Below are 24,096 nucleotides of genomic sequence, written 5' to 3'. Positions count from 1 at the left end.
AGAGAGAGAGAGAGAGAGAGAATGTGTGTGTGTGTGTGTTTCCCTTTGAGGGCAGGAATCACATCATACATATTTTATATCCCCTACAGCACCTAGCACAGTGTTGAGCACATGATTGATAGAGTCATCTGACCGCGCTCTCACTCCACCTTGTCGTCTGTCCTTTTCCCCAGTAGGAATTGCTGAATGATTACCATCCTTCTCACATCATATTTTACAGAGAAAACAAAAGCTATTGAGGGAGAATACTCTCTAGGGTCTTCAGCACCCTTCAAAATCTCCCTCTACCTTTTATCAATGTTCCTCCTTTCTGTCTATTCTAAGAAAAGTATATTCTTAACCAAGTTTAATCTGTCTACATACATTTGATCCTGTTCTTTCCTGGTTGCCTGAATTTTGCTTTGCCAATTATTTCATTTTGTCTTTTATGTTTTCAGTTCCATTCTCTCCTCTTATATCTTCCCTTCAATCTGCACCTAGCACACACTCAGGCAGGTCTTCAAATCCCCAAAGTGTCCTTCCACCCATTCCAGCCCATTGCTTTTCTACCTTCCCCCACAAGCTTTGTCTAAGTGCAGCAAACCACACATACCACTTTCATACCTCCCTGTCACTGCCTAATCTGCCTTCTATGCCCCTCTGCTACTCAAACTGCCTCTAACACAAAACCAGGGAGGACTTGCCCTAACCAGTGCCCTCTCCTTAGCTCCCACACAATTGGAATTCTCAACAGCTGTCAAGTCTTCTTGGTTCACTCCCTCTTTAAAAAGCTTCTTCCTTCACTTAGAATACCACGCTTTTCTGCTTCTGTTCTGCTTTTGTCTTCTTTTTGTCCCCTTTTCTCCCTTTTCTTCATCAATTCCTGTCCTCCTTTCTTTCCCAAAGGCAGGGTATTTCCCAAGAGAGATACAAGGCACTTTGCTGTGGAGCTGATGGGTTTGAGTGAGAGAGATACTGATTCTCTTCGCCTTCAGGGAGGTGCAGAGGAGCAGATCTTAGGAAGCTGGTGACCCACAGTCATAAACAGTGTCATCAGCTCGGCACAGTGTACCCTGCAAAAGTTAACATTTCGTGACATATTATTAGGTATGTGGAAAGCGCTGCCCTAAGATTCCGTTCTCAACACTTTTCTCATCTCCAATCAGAGTAAAGTTTCCTAACTAAAATAGTTTTTCACTTATTTTTCTAGAACAAATTAATTAAAAACTCTTCGTTGCCTACAAAGACCGCCAAAATCTTTAGTGTGAAATTCAAAGCTATTCATAATCAAACCCAATTCCACTTTTTAAGTTGGATTTTCTATTATTTTCTTCCATGCAACTTAACATGTAGCAGACTGTCAACCGTAATGTGTAATTTTACATTTGAGAGCTTTTATTTATGGTCTTACTCATTTCTCTATTGAACTCTCAAGACCCACCTCTTTTGTGCAAACTTCCCTTAATCCCGTTGTTAGAATGGGTAACTTTCTTTTATATATTCCCATGGTACTTTTACAAGACTTGGGCATATTTATACACCACACTGGTCTCTTTACCTGATGCCTTCATTCTTGTCTACTCCTATTACTGAAACAGAAACTGATCTCTGAAAGATTTAAAATCATCTCCATTTGGTCAAATTCAAATTTTATATATTCACAGTCTTTACTGCAATGAAATCTTCGAATCCTGTAAGCCATCATTATAAATGTCTGATTTCTACTTTCAACTACTTGGCAACATTAAGTGAACAACAAGTTCCATGTGTATACAAATAAGTTTGTCATAATTTCAAATTTTACCTTCATTTTAGAACAATTAAACTTATATAGGCAAGAGGCTTTTGTGCAAGCTATTTAGGTATTTGCAAAAAAATCCATATATATACGCCAAATATAATCCTATCTTTTATCTCTATAAAGTGTGAGTTTCTCCTACCTTTCTCAGTTTCTCTGCCTCCGTTTCCCATACCTGAGAACCAAATAAAATAATTTATGTAAAAGCACTTTTATATAAGTATAAGGCAATATACAGATGTCTGATATTACTATTGCATGCAGTCTGGCTGTTACTGTTTCAAAAAGATTTGTTTCATTGTAGCTAAGTCCATAGGTGCTAAATAAAATATAGCACTGAGGCAATCATTGGATATTTCAAGCCAAATCAATAGTTATACCCTAAATCGATAGAAAATTGAAGCAAATGTGTTTTGTTTTAAATTATTCAGTTGTTTCAATTCTAAACTTTGTATAGGTAAAAATTATGTCAGATAACCATGCTTTTAATACAATCATAACTTCACTTCAAAAATACAATCATAACTTCACTTCAAAAATAAAATATTTTGGAAAATTACATTCTAAACTTTCTAAAATGTATTTCTTTGCCATTAAAAAATGTTTGTTCTTTTCTTTTAATATCATTACCCTCAATAACGGTTTACATGTTTAAGTTTTTGCATATGTAAATATAATTCAATTAGAACCAAACACATTTAACAAATATTTAGTAAATGACAATGTGCAAAGTCATTTTGCTATGTGTCATGTATTAAAACAAATTATCACAAGATCTCTATCACTTCAGAACATTCAAAAGAAACAGAGGAATATAAATAAACTATAATTGAAGGGATGATAAAATAAGGCCTATAGTCGCATTATAATCAAAGAGAGTGTGATCAGTGCTGATTAGATGGGGCCAAGTATATTGCAAGGAAGATGTTGTAGAGGAGATGGCCTTTGAATTTGTTCACATATTTTATTTTGGGTCTGTAAAAATGTTCAAGGTCAGAAGGAGAACAACTTTTGCTTTTCCCATTATAACCATATTTTTCAACTTAGATGGAAACAGTTGCAGGGCAATTCACCCCCTCCTGGCTTTATATCTATGTGTGGGCATCTTTGAGAAGTGGGATTAGAGAGAAACCTGCAGGCATATTAATAAATAAATTTCACATGCTGTTAGATATTAAGTAAACATACAGATAAATATTCCTCTAGGGGTTATGATCTTATAACCTGGAGATTTCTAATTTGGCACCAGTGACATATAGTTACTTCCCATGGGGATTTTCAGTATATTAATTCTCATATTTTTAACTTAAAAATCCATGCTATTTAGGTTTACTTGATGTACTTCATAGATGATTTAATGTATCACTTCTATATAAACAAAGTAAATTATAAGAAGTTTGCACTTTTCATGTCTGTTCTTATTTTCTATCATTTGAAACATACCACAATATCCAGTATAAATACTCAGCAACAAACCATTGAAAACACTAAAGATCATCTATGTAGCTAAAAGGGCTTAGGCTTTTGAAATATACACATTGGGCAATAGACAATCAATCAAAGTTCCAATATTAATTAATTACACATTTGAAATTTTCAGTAAGGATACAGAAAAGTCTGCCAAATTCATCATTAAAAAGTTTCAATCGAGCGCTAGAATGCCATTTTAATATCATGAAAGATATATATGGTTTTGTTGCTGTCCACTAACAGACAACTACTTATATTCTTAGAATCTCCAAACTGGTAAATGTCTTTTGCATGCTCATCAGTTGACTGGTGGCTGGCAGCCCCCTAGGTAACTTCTGGGTCTGATCGAGCTGGTTACCAAGACCAAGGCAGGATTAGAGGGGTGGGACTTTCAGCCCCACACTCCCACATCCAAGGAGAGAAGAGGAGCTAACGACTAAGTTGATCACCAATGGCCAATGGTTTAATCAATCATACCTAAGTAATAAAGCTTCCATAAAAATCCAAAAGGACAGGCTCAGGGAGCTTCCCAGTAGCTCACCAAGAGGAGGTTCCTGGAGGGTGGCACACCAAGAAAGGGCATGGAAACTCCACACCACTTCCCCCATACCTCGTCCCATGCAACTCTTCATCTCTATCCTTTATAATAAACTGGTAAATGCATTTCCAGGAGTTTTCTGAGCTACTTTAGCAAAATAATCAAACCCAAGGAGGAGACTGTGGGATCTCCAGTTTATCACTGGTCAGTCAGAAACACAGGTAAACATATATACATATGTAACAAACCTGCACATTGTGCACATGTACCCTAGAACTTAGACTATAATTTAAAAAAAAAAAAAAAAAAAAGAAGCACAGGTAAAACAACCCGGACTTGCGATTGGCATCAGAAGTGGAGGCAGTCCTGTGAGACTGCAACCTCAACTTGTGCACGATCTATCTTCATACGCTGTCTTAAATGTGGGTAGTTTTGGAATGAAACCAGGTTGGAGGAGACCCAACTGGCGTCCGCTGCAGAATTGATTGCTTGCTTGATGAGTGGGAAGTAACCCTTACACATTTGGTCACAGAAATCTTCTGTGTTGATTGTTGTATAACAGCAGAAGAAAGCTAGTTGTTTTTGGTTGTTCTTTTGTTTTGTTTTGTTTTGTGTTTTTTTTTTTCTCAGAGTTATGAAAGTGGCTGGTTAGAAAAGTGATTTCAGCATACAATGACCTTAAACATGAACTTAATTTTCTTGGGTATATTTACTATGTTATAAACTATTTTTAGATTTAAAGAGCAGCAAACTGTACCTAAGGTAGTATGAATTCCATAGAAGATAATAAATGCTTTTCAGAGATATTACTTCATCAAATTATTTTAAATTTAACTAAGTTCATGCATTGGTAAGAATGTTTTCTTCTTTAAAAAACAAAGAAAGAGAACCAGACTATATAAATTATTAAAAATGACCTAATCTAGTTATTTATTAACCACAGGCATCATTGTACAGATTCTCTAGGGTGAATACTAATAAAATATATTGTGTGATGGGGCCAGATGAAGAGACGGGTAAAGAGCAAAGGCAACTGTTATCTCCTGCCTTTCCACTATTCTTTCGGCACATGCATAGACAAGAAAGATAAGCAAGTGAAAGTGTCCAGTAGCCAGGCAAAATAGGACAGAAGGGCCAGGAAAAGGGCAAATGTAAAACAAACAAACAGAAACGCAGCAGACAGTGGCCAAATACCAGTAGTTACAAGATACCGAGGAATGACTTTCTGAGGCAAATTCCTGCAGAAAATGTTACTTGTATTTAGAAAGAAAAAGTATTAAACTTGTAATCCAAGAGCTGAGTTCTACTTCCAGTTTTGCCATTTAGTTGGACAAATTACTTCTTATGTCTCGTTATTTCATCAGGAAGGAAGGGATAATAACACGTGCTCTTATAAAATGTCATAATACAAATATGAGCACTTAACAGACTATTATGTATTATACGAATGTAAACTATTATTTTTCTTAGAATTAATATATTTGCTACTATAAATTCCCCAAATATGGTTAAACGTGACAGTTTTTCAAACTGGAAGCTTGATACTTCTAACTTATCATTAATATGTGGAAGATTATTTGTTCAGTGGTATAGGGAGCTCCAAAGTATCAAATTATATGCTGTAAACCATGGAAACTCATTGAAAAATATTGAGCAAGGGCTTAAACAGATGTACATACTAGAAAGTTTGGGGGATGAATTGAAAATAAGCAACATTAAAAGAAAATAGGTCAATCAAAATAATGAGAGGTAACAGGGGCCAGAAACAGGACAGCATCAGGTATAGAGAAAACCAATAGAAAACGCACTTAGAAATATTAGCTCTTAATGACCATTTGTATATACAAACTGAGCATGGGACAGGGAAGTATTTAGAATGGCTCTCATTCAGTTGTGAATGACTAAGAGTTGTATCATGCATAGAAGTTGAATTTATCACACCTGGAAGATGCATTATTTTCTTCATCTGTTTAGAGAATTATAAGATTTGTCTCTTTTAGTCTGTTATTGTAGTAAATTATACTGATTGACTTAGCAGTGAACCAACCTCTCTTTGGTCTCTATGGGTCTTTATATCTGGTTGATTCTCCTAATCTGTATACCTTACAAAGAAAAAAAAAAGAAATCTGTGATTTTAAGTATAGTACTTTCTTGAGTTCTTTGAGATGTTCTAGCAAGCGATCAAAATTGAGAGGCCTGGGGGAAACCCCTGAATTTATAGCCAGCTGGTCAGAAGTGTGAGTTTGGGAATGTGGGAGACTCAAAGAGTTTCTGGTGTCAGCAGTAAGAGCAGTCTTGTTGGGAACCCTGCCTTTTAAACCTGTGGGGTCTTGCTGATTCTAAGCAATTAATGCAAAACTGAACTGCAGCACGTTCTTGGGTTTTTACCAGAGATGATGTAATATTTTTTCTTCAGATTTTTCTAGATTTCATTTGCGAATATTTGACTTAGGAGTTTTACACTTATATCTATGAGTCAAAGGGGTATGTATTTTAGTTTTTTTTGAAATACATACTATTTTCAGGAGTTTTGTCACGGTTATACTAACCTCACAAAATGAGTTGGGGAGTATTTTCTTTATTTCTAGTTTCAGAAAGTTTGATAAGATAGAATTATTTCTTCCTTGAATATTTGGCAGAACCTATTAATGAAGCCATCTGGGACTGGAGTTTCTTTGTGGGAAGGCTTTTGATTAATGATTTAGTTTCTTAATGTCTATGTACATACTATTTATTTATTCTCTTCCTTCTGGAGTCACTTTTGGATGATCAGATGTTTCTAGAAATTTATCTATGTTGTCTAAATGTGTAAATTTATTACTAAAAGTTTCTTCATATTATCCTATTAATGTCTCTTTAATATCTTTAGAATCTGGAGATATGTTTCCATTTAGTTCTAGACATAGTTTGCTTGGGACTTCTTTCTTTTGTCGTAACTAGTCTAATCTGAGGAATAATCAACTTAAGCTGCCTTTTTAAAATCAATTTTTGGTTTTTATGATTCTCTTTATTATATATTTTTCTGATGCATAATAATAATTTCTGACTCTATTTTTGATTTTGCCTGTTCTGTTTCTAATGCATCAGGATTGGTAGTTCATTAATTTCCAACACTTTCTGTCTCTGTCTAAAATTTTATACATATATTAAAAACTTTATATATATGTATATAAAATTTGTTTCTGTGTGGCTTTAGCTGCCTTCCATGTTTTTTCTTATGTGCTAACATTTTCATTATCATCATTCAGCTCTTTTTCTACTTTCTTCTTTTATACTAATATTACTTAGTCTTGATATTCAATTAAATAGACTTTGTCTGGCTATCTTTATTTAATTCTAGCTCAATTGTCATTATTTTTATTCTTAACTATTAGATAACATTCAATTTATGACCCAGAAAAAGAGCAATTTTGACAACTGTTTCACGTGTGCTTAAAACAATTGTGTATTATCCAGTTGCTGGAGAAAGCATTTATATATATATACACATACATACATATATACACACACACACACAGACATATATACACACACATAAATACATATAGATGTATGTGTATCTGTGTATGCTTGGGGGTGTATACACATATACACACACATATTTGTGTGTATATTACATATATGTATTTTATTTATATAGATAGATGGATACAGTGATAGAGATGTGTAGTTAATATGGTTGTTTTTTCAAATCTATATCTTTAATGATTTTGTGACTATCTTCCTTACTATTTATTGGGAAAAGTATTTAAAAATATCCCATTATGTTTATCCTTATATTTCTGTTATATTTAGTTCACATATTTTCACAATTACTATTGATAATTTTTTTTGGTCAATCAAAATTTTTACATTAAAGTCTTTATTTCTGATATAACACAACCACTTAAATTTTATTTAATTAATATTTGCATGGCATATGTCCTTTATTCTTTTTCTTTCTTTCTGTGTTTTAGATGTGGCTGTTGTTAATATCATACAATCTTTTTAAATCAAGTTATGTAATCTTTATTTTTAGACACTGGTTTCTTTAAATGTAGTGTAACTACTTGTTCTGTTTTGTCAATTTATATGCTGTACCTAATCTGTTTCCTCCTGTTGCCATCCTTTTCTTCTTTCAGATTAATTGATGTTATCATTCCATGTTTTTTTCTGTAGCATGTTGACAATACTATTCTCCTGTCTTCTGGCTTCCATTATCTATTGAGAAGTTAGTCTCCAGTCTTTTGAAGGTATCATCTCTGTACCTCTAGCCGTTTTAAATTTCAATTTTTTAACTTTAATGTTTTCTATTCCACTACACCGTGTCTAGTATGAAACTCTTTATTCTGCTGCAGAGCAGATTTGTTGACTTCATGAATCTGGATGGATACATTAGCATCTTTCATTAATTCCAGAAATTTTAAGCTTTTATCCCTACCAGTGTTGCTTCTACCCCATTATCTCTCTTAGCTCCTTCTGGAGCTTTGTTAGAGGCATATTATGGTTTCTCATTCTATCTACAAAGTCTTCTATTTTTTTCAAGACGAATTCCATTTTGTTTGTTTCCCTGAATTGCCTCTGTACTCTGTATAGTATTTCCCATCTTCCAGGTCACTAATTATCTCTTTAGCTCGCTTCATGTGGTACAAATATGTGTATTAAATGTAAATTTTTAATTATTTTGTATTTTCATCTCTAGAAATTATATTTGAATATTTTTCAACTCTGTTATGTAATTTTTATTTCTTTTCATGTACTCTGGTGATATTTTAAAGTTTATCTTTTTATTCTTTGAAACTTTTTTTTTTTTTTTGAGATGGAGTCTTGCTCTGTCACTCAGGTTGAAGTGCAGTGGTGTGATCTCAGCTCACTGCAACCTCTGCCTACCAGGTTCTCCTGCCTCAGCCTCCCAAGTAGCTGGGACTACAGGTGCATGCCACCAAACCCGGCTAAGTTTTGTATTTTTTTAGTAGAGATGGGGTTTCATCACCTTGACCACGCTGGTCTAGAGCTCCAGACGTCGGGTGATCCACCCACCTCGGCCTCCCAGAGTGCTGGGATTACAGTTGTGAGCCACTGTGCCCTGCCATTTAAACCTTGTAAATATAATTTTTGAAATGTTTATTTATATTGATATTTCCAGTATCTGGAATATCTTTTCAAGTTTGTTTCTCTAGTTTCTCATTCAGATGCCTTATATTTTTGATATTTTTTTTCTTTTTTGAGACAGATTCTCGTTCTGTCGCCCAGGTTGAAACAACCTCCGTCCCCGGTTCAAGCGATTCTCCTGCCTCAACCTCCATAGTAGCTGAGATTACAGGTGCCCGCCACCACGCCTGACTAATTTTTGTATTTTTAGTAGAAATGGGGTTTCACCATGTTGGCCAGGCTGGTCTCGAACTCCTGACCTCAGATGATCCGCCCGCCTTGGCCTCCCGAAGTGCTGGGATTACAGGAGTGAGCCACCGCGCCAGGCCATATTCTTGATACTTAATTAGTTTTTACTTTGCCTTGTTACTGCCCTCAAGAAGTTTTTCGAAGATTCAAAAGTAGAATACAGAGGCTTAACGCTCAAGGATTTGCATTTGCGTTTGCTGGGCACTAGGGGGCACCACCAATCTGGGATCCCCACCAACAAAGGAAAGGCGTGAACTCTCGCTGTTGGGAACAAGGCTGAAAACCCTTGTGAGGGCCAGCCCATAATCACGACTTCTTCAGGACATCAGTTTTTTTTGTTTGTTTGTTTGGTTTTTGTTTTTTTCTCACAGGCTATTTAGTGCCAAGGTACCCTTATGCTTTCTTGCAGTCATCTTCAAAAGGGGTTATAGTGTTTTGTTTCATTTATATTTGGTTTTGTTTTGGTTTGCCAAGCCCTCCTCTGAAATCCCTCCTTAACATGAGAAATTCTTATATTAGACTGTCTGCTTTGTAAAGGTACTGCACCTTGCTTCTGGTCACTACCACACCTGAGAAGTAGCCAAAACCAAAGCCCAAGCTGACCCAAATCAGCCTATAATCCAGGCATTTATATTCTGGATAAGGAATATATATGCCTGGATTATAGGAATATATATATATATAATATATTTTATATATATATAAAAGATAAGGAATATATACGCCTGGATTATAGGAATATATATATATAAAAATAGGAATATACACAAATATATATATACACAAACACACGCAGACACACACACACATATATATACATATATATTCCTCCATTTAAAATCCCATGTATTTAACTGCTATGACTAAGACTATGTAAATTTCTTTTCTCTGCACTATAAGGCACTTTAGCAGCTTGAAATCGCTTGCTTCTTTTTTCGAGAAAATCTATTTTATTATCTCAGCAGCTGCCATCTTCACATAGATTATTACTAAAACATTTCAGTTTACAAGGTAACTTTTCAAAGTTTTGGATGCACAGATATGCTCACTAGTATTTGGTGATCAAACCCAAATACAACAGCTACAAGGCATTTACACACACTAGTAGAATGAAGAATTTTAACTCTATAGCAAATATGCATTTTTAAAAACAACAAAAAAACATATTCTAAAATTTAGTACCTTAGCATTTTAAAGAATGGAGTCAAAATTTACATGTAAATTATGATTCATTAAAAAGTAATCAATTTTTGAGTGAGTATGATACTAGCTGGAGGAAGATGACTAAGCCAGAAGAATTATTAGATGATATTAACACTAGTAAATATAAAGAAAAACCCCTTTGATCAGTCTAACCTCCTAATTTCCTTGATAAGTTTGAAATCTTCACTTTTCTAGACCTATGGAGTCTACTTGGACTCTATGAGGCATGTTTAATGATTCCACATTATAATGTTTGAACACATTTAATTATTCCTACTCCTCTACTTTACTTTTACTGATATGAGGATTTAGTGAAATTATACACTATCTCTATTTTCTCTACTTAAAAATTGAGTAGGATATAGTAATACAAGGAGATGTTCTAGAGGGATTCATTATTTAATGTTTTTAAAGTCCTACACAAATGCCAAACTCATTACACTGTGCATGCTGGCAAGTGGCTAGGGTTTAGGAGATAATGCAAGAGCACACATAAATCAAAATTTCAACATGAACGACCTTCTTTTTGGACCAGGGAATGATTAATCACATCACTGGCATTGTGTATGCAGGTTCTTGTTCAATAAGTAAGAGTTGACACCCTGAGGTTGTACCTTCAGCCCCCTCCCTTTGCTTTCACACAGCGGTGGCAGGGGGTTGGGGGAAAACTAACAATTCTGTGTAGTAGCTGAGTGCCTTTCAAATTACAATCTGGAAAGCACCCAGACTGTCTAACTTTCAACCTCCAGGAAAAAAAGGTGAAATTGCTGTGTCATAGTAAATTGGTCCCAGACTTCAGCTGGATTACTTCCGAAGATGATACTCAGAGTATTTTCTGTAGACATCAGTTCCATGTCTTGATAAATGTTATACATGGAAAATTTCCTTGGACATTTCTTACCGTCTTCTGATTTGTGCTACTACCAGTATGACTCTCTTTCACAGTGTTATTTAATAGATCTTAACTTAAGAAATAGAGGAAAGTATCCATATTTGAAAATGTCAACTTCCTTTTTAGTAACTGGATTTTAGATTAAGGTATTTAATTACCTAAATAAGGACTTCATTTGGGCCTTAATGATTTATACCAATTCTGCCTTTTCCTAAATTCTGGCTGCTTTATAAGAAGTGTGACTATATATGTATAATTGATTTTGTATGTATCAATAACACAACTCACACCTGAGAAGGCTTCATCTGTCCAAGAAAATGGGACACGATACAAATTTTATATTTAATAAAACCAATTGTGAACATTGATAAGCCACTTCTTCCTCATGTTCATAGAAGATTGGCCTAATTAACCTCTAATCATATGTCCAACATAAGATTAACTTTAAAAAGATGATGGAAATGTTTTTCTGCTTCCCTGCTTACCCAGGGCATACATGCAGCAATAAGAGGCTCTCAATGTTCACCTTCAGCAATCAATTTAAAAGAGGGCCTGACCTGATAGAAGTGAGCTTAGCAGTCCACAGTATAATGGATATTGTGATGTGCCACCCACCAAAACTCCTTTATCCAAGAAAATTATCCACCCAGATTTTGGAAGTGTTGGCTTCTGATTGCCCACAGATACATCCCTGTGTGAGTAAGGATTCTTCAGAGAAACAGAACTGATAGGATGGAAGGATGGATGGGAAGATAGATGCTAGAGAGATAGAGATAGATAGATAGATAGATAGATAGATAGATAGATAGATAGATAGATAGATAGAATAGGAATTGGCTCAAATGATTCATTATGGAGGCTGAGAAGGCCCATGATTTGCCATCTGCAAGCTGAAGAGTGAGGAAAGCCTATGGTGCAATTCAGTCCTAGTCCAAAAGCCTGAGAACTGGGTGTGGGGTACCCATGTGTAAGTCCTGGGCCCAGTCTAAATGTCAGAAAGCCAGGAGCCCTGATGTCCAAGTGCCGAAGATGAATGTCCTAGCTCAAACAAGAAAAGCGAATTCCCCTTTCCTCTGCCTTTTTGTTCTTTATTTTTATTATTTTTTTTTCAAGAGACAGGGTCTTCCTCTGTCAGCCAGACTGGAGGGCAGTGGCATGATCATAGCTTATAACAGCCTTCTGAGCTCAAGCAATCCTCCTGCCTCAGCCTCCTAAGTAGCTGGACTACAGGTGCACACCACTGTACCTGGCTAATTTTTTGTTTGTTTGTTCAGAGACAGAGTCTCGCTATGTTGCCCAGGTTGGTCTTGAATTCCTGGTCTTAAGTGATCCTCTCACTTCGGCCTCCCAAGGTGCTGGGATTATAGGCATGAGCCACCACACCTGGCTCTGCCTTTTTGTTCTACTTGGACCACCATGGTTGGATAATGCCACTTACATTGGTTAGGGTAGATCTTCTTTATTCAGTCTATCAATTTGGATGCTAATCTCTTCCAGAAACACCCTCATAGACACAGTCAGAAATAATGTATTCAAGCTACCTGGGAATCTCTTAGCCCAGACAAGTTGACATGTCCTATAAATCAGCACCCCCCACATTCAGATTTGCTCTCTAACTAGAGGGAGTTAGAAAGGCTCAAAGCTTGAGGCTTGCCAAAGATTATGGGCCCCCTACCTGGGAGCAGCCCTCATCCAGTGACTGGATGGACATTTCTTGCATTAACTCTTAATTACCCAGTATTATGTGTACTTGGTACAGTTTGATATTCAGTAATGGAATAATACAAATACTTTTTAAATGGTTTATTAAGAACTTATTGTCAGGCTCTGTGCAAAATAACTTGCATATATCATCAGTTTTAAGTTTCATCAATCTGAGTGAGCCTGGCATTTTTTGCCTACTTTTCATCAGGCGAGAAAAGTTAGTCTTATAGTTAATTAATTTGCCCAAGTTTACATCATTCTATTATTGAGTACAAGAATATCTTCCTTTATAATACCCAAATAGGTATTTTTCAAGTTAAATAAGTGTTAGTTATGATAGTCACACCTAAACTGATCATTTTCTGATGTCCCTGGATTCAGGAATAAAGTTGACTCAGGCAGAAAACCTTGGAACCCTCCTTGATTTTTCTCTTTCTCTTACATTTCATCCCACCCTGTCTGGAAATTCTGAAATAAATCAATCCAGAATCAAATGATTCTCACTACCTACACTATTACCATCCTGCTCCCAGCCGCCATTCTATTTTGCAACATTGTTGCAATCACCTCCTTTATGGGTCAAGATTGTGCAGAGAAATAGAACTAATAGGCTATGTGTATATGGGCATGTGCATATATACACATTATAAATATGTATATACACATATGTGTGCTCTCACTACCTACACTATTACCATCCTGCTCCCAGTCACCAGTCTATTTTGCAACATTGTTGCAATAGCCTCCTTTATCAGTCAAGATTGTCTAGAGAAACAGAATAGGCCTTGAGTATATGGGCATGTGAATATATACACATTATAAACATGTATATACACATATGTGTGCATACATAATCATATATTTATAAACATATATTTACATACATATTAGGTGAGGCCCACCCACATTATGGAGGATAATCCCCATTAATTAAAGTCAACTGATTGAGCGCTAACCACATCTACAATATGTCTTCTCAGCAACATCTAGATTAGTGATTGCATAAATAACTTGGCACTATAGCTTAGACAAGTTTACATATAAAACCAACCATTGCATCTCCTTGCTTCGCCTTATGTCCTATTACCCACAATCTAATTTCAACATAGGACCACAGTGATTCTTTAAGATATAAGCCATATAGTGTTACTCTTCTGCTTCAAACTTTCCAATAGCCCTTCATACCACTCTCAGTAAAACCCAAGGTCATTACAAAGGCACCCCAGGCCTTGAATGATCTGGTTCTCTACACCCTGTTTTCATCTCCTGCCATTCTTACCCTGGTTACACTGTTCTCTCTCCTGTTTTTTCAACACACCAGGTACATTCTCAACACCTTTGAGGTACTTATTCTGTTTAAAATATCCTTCCCCTAAGATGTAAACATGGCTAATTTCTTTCTTCTTCAAGTTTTTGCTCTAATGTCACTCTCTCAATGTAGTGTACACTTCCCAAGTATTTAAAATTCTACCTGATGCATTCCTTCTTTGATATTGCCTATCCCTGTGTTCTGTTCTACCTTTTGTCCCCATAGCATTTATCACTTTGTAATATAGCTGTTATGTACTAACTTTGCCAGAAGAATGCAACACCACACAGTAATCTTTGTTTATCGGTCTCTGCACTAGCCCAGATGCCTAGACTGGTATCTGGCAAATAATAGCTACTAAATAAACATTTGTTTAATGAATAAATTTAGGCTAGTAATATACTGATAACTTGTCAATTTATTATAATACATCTAAAAACAGCAATTTTGTATTCTCTCCCTTTCTGACCCTCACACTACTGTATAATTTTTTATTTTCAGGTGGAAAATACAATATCTTTTCTTTTTATTTTAGCAATATTTCTCCTTTTAAGGGAAATGATGTAAGAATATAATATACATGTCACATGTGTATTAACTAGTTAGAATGGAAATAATTAAGAATGTGTAATCAATAATTTTACTTTTAAGTTCAGGGGCACAGGTGCAGGGTTGTTATATAGGTAAGCTTGTGTCATGGAGATTTGTTGTACAGATTATTTTAGCACCCAGGTATTAAACCTAGTACCTCCTAGTTATTTTTCCTGATACTCTCCCTCCTCCCACTCTCCACCCAGTAGGCCCCAGTGTCTGTTGTTCTCCTCTATGTGTCCATGTATTCTTATCATTTTGCTCCCACTTATAAGTGAGAACATGTGGTATTCGCTTTTCTGTTTCTGCATTAGTCTGCTAAGGATAATGGCTTCCAGCTCCATCCATGTTTCTACCAAGGACATGATCTTGTTCTTTTTATGGCTGTATTCCATGGTGTATATGTACTACGTTTTCTTTATCCAGTCTATCACTGAAAGGCATGTAGGTTAATTCCATGGGTATATTCCTTTGGGTATATACCCAGTAATGGGATCACTGGATTAAATGGTAGTTCTGTTCTTAGGTCTTTGAGGAATCACCACATTGTTTTCCACATGGTTGAACCAATTTAAGAATGTATAATTAATTCAATAATAGGATTAGGGAAATCAGACTTCTTAGATTATAAGTGAAAAATACCCATGGACTGCTGAGGTGACCATGCCTAGGAGTATACATTTTCAAGGCTATAATTTTAGGAACTCTTTGTTTCAAGTATGATACTTAACCTAACATCTATTATATAATATATTTATCAGATCGGTTTAAATGGTGATAATCTTTTTCGCTGACAACTCATTTTGATTGATGATAATTATAATAGCTGGAGCTAAAGAAAAGATAAGATTTGCAAGGTTGAAGGTTACCTAATATCTTTTCATTTATGGCTTGTTTTTTCCCTTGTCTCTTCACTCACATGGGAGTTCAAACTAAAAGTAGAAGCAACAAACCCATTTGATGGATTTTTGTATCACAATTCAGTCTTAAGTTCTTCTTTGTCCTACATGAAAGACCTTTGGAAAATGCTCCTTAGCTTCAAATTTGAAAAAGAAAGCACCTCTCAGATTCCACAAAGTTTCTTGAGTCATGCCAACCAGGAGAACCTGAAATAACCTTGGTCTTGCAAAATTCCCTCATCTCTGTACCTGTCTGATAGGGGTTACATAGAAATGTGTCTGCTATGGAGAAGATAAGTAACATTTAGGAATTAACATTTCATCCTATTCACAGGTATATAATGTCTAATTTTTCTCTCTCTGTCACAATATATATTTTTTGAATTGATTATAATACACATAAGGTTGCTGATGTTAAAAAATACAGCAATAAGAATTAAGGTCTTAAAACCTCTGGCCTTTGTAGGCTTTTAGCCACATCTGGAGCCACTTTCTCACATTCACTCTTCTGGAGCTCTTATTTAGGTCCTTAAATGTGCCAGGCTTTTTCTCAACTCATGGTCTCTGCACACCATATTTCTTCTGGCTGAAACACCCTTCTTCATTTTGCTAAAATAATCTGACATTAGCATAGATTTAAATTTCCTAAGAAAGCCTTCTTAGACCCCTCTGACTGGGTGAAGTCTCCTATTTTTTTTTCTTCTCAAAAACCATTTTCCTCTTTCTTATAATTGAATATTTATGCAATACAGGTGCTTGTGGAACAAATTCCTTGGTCTCTGTTGGACATTAATTGAGACTGTTCCTATGACTGAAGGACATAAGATAATCTTGAAACCTGAAATACCCACAATATCTTGGGAGATGACGAAAAAACGTTTTTATAAAGAGGGTGGTACCCAGAATAGTTTCATAATAAAATAAGTATGGTTTGTGCAGAAACATGTTACTGAGGGAATGCAGGATGGTGATTACTGAGCCTTTTTTTCCATAGGTCTGACTTGGAACCACATGAGTAACTGAGAGATCCTATGGTCACATGGACAGTGCACTGGGAACAGCTCTCTGTTGACCAACAAAGACATGCTTGGTTTATAGATGGTGTTTTCAAGGTTGAAACACAGCTTCCTATTTGCAAGACTGCTGCACTAAGACCAGCATGTGAAATGACTGATTGAAGAAGGTAAGAAAAAATTAGTTCGATGAGTTTATTTGCATACCATTTTCCTTGCCGTGATGAAAGAATTGAATGGCGATAAAAGTCCGCTATGTCTGGGCTTTTACTGACCCATGAGTGGTAGCCAGTGGTTTGGCCATATGGTCAGGCAGATGGGCAATGGAAAACTGCATTAAGAAAGGGATGCTTATGTGGGGGATGCCCCTGTAAAAATCACTACAGGAATTTAAGGGGCACAGTAGAGTAGGAGGTACTGAAGAGAGTATTCGGGAAGCGATATATGGGGAAAAGAGTGAAAAGAATATTAAGGGCAAAGGGAATAACAAGTTCAAAATTCATAAGACAGACACATGCTTAAAATGCTCAAGGAAAGCCAGTTGGGTTGTAGCTGTTATCTTGCCAGGAAAACTAGTTGGCTCTGACATCAGGCAGTTTGCAAAAGACTGTAATATATATGTCCTTTGTAATCCACATTAACAAATCTGGTTTTTATCCTATAAACTGAAAAATCATTGGAGAGGTTTGAGCAGAAAGGTAAAATGATGTACTTTTTAGAGAATTTCTCTAGCTGATAGTTGGAAAATAGGTTGTGCAGGATAGTGGCAAGCACAGTGATGCTCACAAATATTTACTTGCCCCACATTTCTTAGCCCCTGAAAAGTTAGAGAGTTCCCATGCCCAATCTCTATGACAAGACCGGCAAGGTCAAGTTTCCCAAAGCCAGTGATTTGCTAAAATGACCAGCAGAACTGATGGAAATTGTTATACTCATGGTTACAGTTTATTGTGGTGAAAGAACACAGATTAAAATTAATCAAGGAAAGAAGTACGTAAGGCATATTCAAGACTTCCACATGTAGATTTTCCAGGTGTCCTCTCCAAATGTATCTTGAACAACACTTTCTTCTCCCAGAAATGATTTGTGACAATACGTATGGGGTATTGCCAACCAGGTAAGCTTACTTGAGCTTTGGAAGACAAAATTCAGCCTACAAAGTAGGAGCTTTGACTTGCTCATTCCAATGACTGGAAGAATTCCTTACAAATAATAACTACCTAATCAGTATTTGCTGAATGAATGAACTCAAGTCAAGCATAAAATTGCTGTTGAAGACAAAGATCTAAGACACAATCCTCACTATCAAAAAGCTCATGTCATGCTAGAAGAAATGAGTACAATGGGCATCATATTATAAAATTACGAGTGCTATGCTGAAGGTATACACTAACTGTTATGGAGAAACCAAAATTCATAGCATGGAGATTCACACAGGAGTGTTAATTTCACTCTATTAAGTGAAATGTTGAAACTGATCATGGGGAAAAGGAAGATAACATTCTGTGTAGAGGAAATAGTACATATAAATGGAAAGAGGCAAGAAAAAGTATGGAACAATTTGAGGAACTGCAAGCAGTTTGGTAAGGATCCAATAAGAATAGAGGAAAAGGTAATTCTGCAAAGGCATAAGAAGGCAGATCAGGAAGGGCCTTGCATAAGCTAAAGAGTTCAGATTTTATATTTAATGAGCTGGTAAACCATTGATACCTTTAAAATAGATGAGTGACATACTGGTGTGACATTTTGGAAAGATCATTGATAATTGTGTACAGAATAAATTAGAAAGAAAGGAAGAAGACCAAGAAAGGTAAACTTTTGAAATATAATCAAATGAAATAATCAGTAATCAAAGGGAAAAACACTCAAAGTCTAAACTTAAGAGGTGTGAGGATGGTGAGGAATAATGAATGGAATTGAGAGCTATATCAGATGGAAAATTAATAGGTCCAAATAACTTGATTTGCAGTAGAGTATGGAGAATAAATCTAGGATGGCATCCAAGTGGCTATTGTCAGCAGTAGATAAATGGTAGTATCATTCACTGAAAAAAAATATATATCTGTTGGCAGAGCTCAGATGAAGAGAGGCAGGAGTTTCAGTGCATAAGTAAATGCAAGAGTAAGAATTATTATTGGAGATTTCTTTTTGAGACAGGGTCATTTTTTGCCGAGGCTGGAGTGCAGTGGTGTGATCTTGGCTCACTGCAAACTCAGCCTCCCTAGTAGCTGGACTACAGGTGCACAACACCATGTCCAGCTAATTTTTGTAGAGACAGGGTCTCGTCATGTTGCCCAGGCTGGTTTCAAAGTCCTGAACTCAAGCAATCCTCCTACCTCAGCCTCCCAAAGTGCTGGGATTACAGGAGTGGGCCACCATGCACAGCCTATTATTGTATATCTTAATTCTGAGCTAGGTCATCTAAGAGTAATATTCTATAAGCAATGAATGGGAAATTTCGGAATTCAGAACAATTCTCATTGGAAAACCATGAGAATATGTTTTGAATACCTACAGAGTGTCAGATATTTTTAGATCATAGGAAACCCAGAACTTCACCTTGTAGAATTTAGAAAGGTAGCTCAAGTATTATCATTATTTAATAATTTCTTATTTGCAGCTGATTTAGTGCATTCTTTACATTTTTCTTGTGCTTCTTTGCATATATTGTCCCTCCTATTAATATGGATGCCCAGGGCAACATAATTTCAAAAGTTGAAGTTTCATCATTTAAAAGTTTTAGCCTTGAAATATCTTCTATTCTGTTCTTTCGGGTGAGTGTATAGAAGTTGTCAAATCACACAGACATACACACACACACACAGAAACAGGAGAGAGAGAGAGAGAGAATGAACTAACTTCAATACACCTGGCTGTTCATTTAGGCCACCTTAGCAATGAGAGTGAATTGCTGCATGAAATATTTGGCAATGACAAACAGGGTCATGTCATGCCAACAGCTGAAACAAACAGGCTAATTGGATGGGAATCTAGCTCAGCACTATGGCTTTAAAGTTTGACAAAATATTAATTGTACCTTTGTAGAAGGCTTTGTATATATTTTCTTAACCAAGGAAAGGAAAGAATGATTGAGATTTCCACTCCTTTAGCAGGTTCTCCATCATATCACTAAAGGCTGTGAAACTTTCTAATGGCCAAGATTCCTGAACTGTTAGGATCCACTGCCACAGATGCCTTTGGCAGTACCAATCTCAAACTCTTCCTTTTTATTTGAAATTTCCATTGTACATTTTAAATTACACCATAGCACCACGGTGGCAAGTGGAAGGCCATGGTTCTTGGGAAAAAAATAATAAAAAGAAAGGACCACAAGGTCAAAAGATATTTTTCTGGAGAATCTTGCAATATACCAAGTGATGCCTTGGGAAAAAAAGCAAAGCTGTTTAAAAAGACAGCAGCTGCTATAATGCTGCTTCATTACAGACCCAGTGGAGCAGAAGCAATGCATCCATTTTGCCTTTTTCTTCATTGATGATATCAATGGAGCATTAATGGAATTCTTGCAGTCTACTGGTACAATATAAATTTAGCCTGACTAAATCTTATATTGGCTATATTATAATACTTTTTTATACTAGAGAAGAACCTCACTAGTTTCCTTTTTATATAAAAAAGTTGCAATTAGGTTATATCTTCAGATCCACAATAAATAAGTCATCGATACAGTTTTTTTAAAAAATTTATTTTACCATTAGGAGAAGAGGTAGAATTTCAGTCTAAATTAAAATCCTTATTAACAAGCTTGTTTCACGGAAATGTCACACAGCCTTTCTCCAGTTAACGAAGTCAAAGAGCTTTTATTGTTGTTTATTGATTTCACTTATTTAATTCTCCTTTAACAGAAAAAGGTGAGTTTCTCTTTGTTCTTTTATTTTGTTAACGAAATAGGTTGTGCTTTCAAAACCAACAAATTATGCAAATTACTTAGCATTTAGCTTGATTTTTAAAAAATCGTGTCCAAACTATGATCTTAGGGTTGTCCATTTATATAAGAATTTTCGGGCTAGACAGGAACCCAGATGTTTCAAGTGGATTTGCAAATGGCAAAGTGCTGCTTGTTGGATCTGCCTGTAAATCTATTTGCAAATGCAAATCCTCTTTCCAAACAGATCAGAGTTTTTTTAGGTCCAACAAAAATCCTTGAGCAAAGCAAAAATGCTGATGGAATGTACATGTGTCACTTCTATGGATTTCTATCCAAATGCTTTTGCATCTTCCTAGTGTACTTTCCAAGGATGGTAGCACAAAAGAGAATGCAATGACACTTATTTTCAGGGGATTCTGAATGCATCCTGCTGCTATTTAAGGGACAGCAGAAGTTGTGGCTAATCCAAACATCTCCCGTTTTTCTGCATGAAATGACTCAGAGCACACCCTACTTCTGTTGTGTCCCCTTGGTGCACTGATATAGCTTGAAAGATAGTTTCCATTTGTCTACAGCTACCGAGACTCTCTCTTTTGCATGCCTTATCTTCTCTGTTCATGACTCTGAAAGATCCATGTCCCCAGGGTCTAGACCATGAATGCAGCTCTCCACTGATGCCTGTATGTTAAGGTCAGTAAATCATTCTGAGTTTTACTCTTCCTTGCCCCCGATAATAATAATAATAGCAAACACTTTTATAGTACTGACCATGTTCATTAACTTATTTAATCTTCAACACTACTCCATCACATGCACGGGTCTCCTTCTCCATGTCCTGTGCTCCTCTAATATAAAAGGTTAATGGTGGGAATAAAAGGCATAATAGCTTTTTTTGCTCTCATATATGTCATCTTCTCTCCTTACATTTTACCGCTGCCCTTAATCAAGGCTGCACTGTTGCCATAGTCTCCTACCCTTTACCTGCCACATTGCGGAGTTGCCCTCTTTGAAATCCATTCCTCTGAGCTTTTGCTAAAATGACTCCTCTGAACTGTAGACCTAACCTTGTCATTATTCTGCTTTAATGTTACTCTACCACCTACAGAATAAAGGCCATGATCCTTAGGATGGAATATAAAGCCTGTTATGCCCTGACCACATCTACTTATCTAGTTTCTTTTCTCACTACTTTCTTCTTATCCCTAAGTGACTTTTGAATTCAATCCCTTGTACACAATATTATTTCATGCCTTTTTAAAGCATGTTAATATAAGTTACATGGACTTGGCTGAAATGTCTTTCACCTCCCTACCATCCATTGGCCCATTCTCCATGCCCCCAACACACACCCCATGCATGTGCACAGACACCCACATAAACACACACACACACACACACATACTCTGATGCCAGGCTAACATATGCTTACCCTTTAAGAGCCCAGATAATGGTCATATCATCTACTGTCTTCCCCAGTGCTGTCCGCAGCCCCAGATTACAGTAAGTGGTTGATATGGTTTGGTTCTGTCCCCACCCAAATCTCATCTCAAATCCCCACTTGTTAAGGGCAGGACAAGATGGAAGGTGATTGGATCATGGGGGTGGTTTCCTCCATGCTGTTCTCATGATAGTGAGTGAGTTCTCACAAGATCTAATGGTTTTATAAGGGCTCTTACCCCTTTGCTCATTCACTCTTCTCTCTCTTGCCACCATATGAAGAAGCTTTCTTCCTGCTTTGCCTTCCGCCATGATTATAAGTTTCCTGAGGCCTCCCCAGCAATGCAGAACTGTAAGTCAATTAAACCTTTTTCCTTTATAAATTACCCAGGCTTGGGTATTTATTTAAAGCAGTGTGAGAACAGACTAATACAGTGAGTTTTCTCTGTGTTCCCTTAGTACATACGCAAATATTTAAATTTTCCACTTAAAGATTTGCCTCCCTCATTACATTGTGAACTCTTTAAGGGAAGAATCTATGTCATTCTTTCCTTCCCCACAGCTCTCAACACATATTTATTGAGGTAAACTAAATCCCACATGCATGTACCTGATAACAAATAGTTCTCACAGGCTTTGACCCACAAAAAGGAATTTGTGAATGAGAAACAAGAGGTCTATAGCTAGGGGTAAACAAGGTACTTTGAGTCATTGGTATCTTTTCTTCATGTCTTCACAACATGTTAGTAGATTATTTAGTCAGTTTGTGAATAAGGTTGATTAGAAGTGAAAGTTGAGACTGTAACTAGCCAGGCAAAATAATAACGGAAAAGAAAAATAGGGAAAACCATCTGAAATCTGCCAATTAGAAGACTAGTATCCTGAGGGAGAGTTTAAAAGTGCAGATTTATTTTTAAGTAAGCAACCCTGAGGCTAGGTTTAACACGATGCCAAAATAATTTATGTATTCAATCAAAATAATATTCCGTTCATCTGTAAAAAATCTTTTAAACTGGTATTTTATTCTAATAAAGAAAAAACCAAGTAATTGATTGAATTGTTTATCTTTGAACTCCCTTGATGAGCCACCAAGGAACCAAAGCCTGAGTTTATTTATTTAGAGAGGCAGGTGCTTTTATTCTCTTGTGATGCGGAGATCAGTGCAATAAGATGGAGTTGCTGAGGGGCAGTGGGAGAGAATGATAATTGTAGAGATGGCATTTAAATGTTATGCATTTAAGATAAAAATATTGTACTGAGTTTATGATTTGGGGAAAGTTTCCAAGGCATTTAACATAGTAAGAACTTTTTCCGTCATCCTTGCTAAGGCTGAATTGCAATGTTATGATCTTTTGAGTCCCGAAAGTAAATAATTGTGTCCACAGATTTTTGATGCTTTAATCTCATGTGTTTCATTAGACAGTGAATATTTACTTAAAATAAACTCCTGCCGTTTTCCAACTTGACTCACAAATTGGAAAAAATGTTATATATGCTTTTATTATCTTTAAGCCTACTTTAAAAGAGAGACTTAAATTTAGAAATACCAGAATGTATTTACATGTTCTTAATTCAAATCTGACTTGCTGCAAATACTTATTTCCAAATTATATCAATGATATTTAAATAGATTCTAATTGAAATGTAATGATAGGGTAATAATCATAATGCAATTTGCTTAAAAAAAGTTAAAACTATGGTCAAATACAACTGTCTTATAAATTACTTCTCTTATAAACATTATGCCAAAGTTTTGACACCCATTTAAAATTCAGTTTTTTAGAGACTTAAGCATTATCAGGAAATAAGAATACTCTCTTCTTGCATAAATGTTCAATAAAATAAATTCTTTCTCTTAAAGATCCAAGAAATTTAAATAGACAGCATTTTATAACATGATTTATGCTAGTTAACAATCACATCTTTTTTAAAATACAGTTCCAAATGTTATTTGAATCCAGGAATGTTTGCTGCTCTCATTTCTCCAAAGCAATATTA

The 24,096-nt window shown here is 35.9% G+C and overlaps 1 long non-coding RNA gene across 1 annotated transcript in view; it reads right to left on the bottom strand.

Annotated features, from left to right (window-relative positions):
* Positions 1-1,918: 1,918 nt before the first annotated feature.
* LOC126931363 (uncharacterized) overlaps positions 1,919-24,096 on the bottom strand; it is a 41,798-nt gene continuing 19,620 nt past the window's right edge. The window contains exon 3 of the long non-coding RNA XR_007717836.1: positions 1,919-1,952. This is a non-coding gene — a long non-coding RNA (uncharacterized LOC126931363). The remainder of the gene's footprint in view (positions 1,953-24,096) is intronic.

This window comes from Macaca thibetana, chromosome 11 (assembly GCF_024542745.1).
Source record: "Macaca thibetana thibetana isolate TM-01 chromosome 11, ASM2454274v1, whole genome shotgun sequence".
In the NCBI taxonomy this organism is placed as follows: domain Eukaryota; kingdom Metazoa; phylum Chordata; class Mammalia; order Primates; family Cercopithecidae; genus Macaca; species Macaca thibetana.
The sequence above is the reverse complement of the archived record's forward strand: the minus strand, read 5'-3'. Positions and strand labels throughout refer to the sequence as shown.